Source organism: Dendrobium catenatum, unplaced genomic scaffold (assembly GCF_001605985.2).
Source record: "Dendrobium catenatum unplaced genomic scaffold, ASM160598v2 fragScaff_scaffold_1089, whole genome shotgun sequence".
Taxonomy (NCBI): Eukaryota; Viridiplantae; Streptophyta; class Magnoliopsida; order Asparagales; family Orchidaceae; genus Dendrobium; species Dendrobium catenatum.
This window is the reverse complement of record NW_021319551.1, coordinates 141,053-142,562: the sequence shown is the minus strand read 5'-3', so window position 1 is coordinate 142,562 and position 1,510 is coordinate 141,053.

The following is a 1,510-nucleotide window of genomic DNA, read 5'->3' as shown; positions in this document are numbered from 1 at the left end:
TATATATATATATATATATCTTCTGTATTCTTTGAGGTTTTTTAGCCTGCTAAGATTTTTGTATACTTGTACCTTTTGAGGTTCTTAAGCCTTCCAAGATTTTGAATTCATGTGTGGAAGAGGTCGAGAGAATCCACCAAGAATGTATGATCTTTTCAAGATTGTATGTCAGAGTATTGCTCGATGAAGTTAACCTATATGAAAGAGGTTGAGAGAATCTGCCAATAATGTATAACCCATCCAAGATTGTATATCAGAGCACCGCTCAATGATGTTAACTTATATGGAAGAGGTCGAGATAATCCTCTAAGGATGTAAGACCTATCTGAGGTTATATGTCAGAGCACTACTCAATGATGTTAACTTATATGAAGGAGGCCAGGACAATCCACCAAGGATGTATAACCTATCCGAGGTTATATGATAGAGCACTGCTCGATGATGTTAACCTGTGTGGAAGAGGTCGAGAGAATTAACCAAGGATGTAAGACCTATCTGAGGTTGTATGTTAGAGTACTGCTTGATGACGTTAACTTGTATGGAAGATGTCGAGAGAATCCACCAAGAGAATCCACCAAGGATGTAAAACCTATCCAAGGTTGCATGTCAGAGCCTTGCTCGATGACGTTAACCTATGTGAAAGAGGTTGAGAGAATCCACCAATGATGTAAGACCTATTCGAGATTGTATGTCAGAGCTTTGCTCGATGATATTAACATATGTGGAAGATGTCGAGAGAATTCACTAAGGATATATGACCTATTCGAGGTTGTATGACAAAGCCCTTATTCAATAACATTAACCTGTATGGAAGAGATCGAGAGAATCCACCAAGGATGTAAGACCTATCCGAGGTTGTATGACAGAGCCTTGCTCGATGATGTTAACCTATGTGGAAGAGGTCAAGAGAATCCACCATGAATATAAGACCTATCCGAGGTTGTATGTCAAAGCCCTCCTCGATGACGTTAACATGTGTAGAAGAGGTCCAGATAATCCACCAAGAATATAAGACCTATTCGAGGTTGTATGTTAGATCCCTACTTGATGACATTAACATGTGTAGAAGACGTCGAGAGAATCTATCAAGGATGTAAGACCTATCCGAGGTTATATGTTAGAGCCCTATTCGATAACTTTAACGTGTGTGGAAGAGGTTGAATCAAATCCCCATGGGATCAATTTTGCCTTGATTGGGAGGAAGAGAATGCCGCGTGTGTCCTAAATCAAAGATGAAGAATGGACTATCTTTAGACCATTACTTCTTTTTTAAGGTCGAGATTAAGACCTTGCCCAAGGAGTAGAAGTCCTGTAAGGGACTGTATAAAACTTATAATTGATTAGAAGCATCATTGCATTTGGTGGGATTTTTAATGCATTTGGTGGAATTTTCTTGAAATATCATCTTAATATTGAAAGTATTAGATGATCTTTTTGACCACTATTAGAATCAAAGTTTTCCCCCCAATCCATATATGATTCTTATGAAATTGATGCAATAATGACTGAT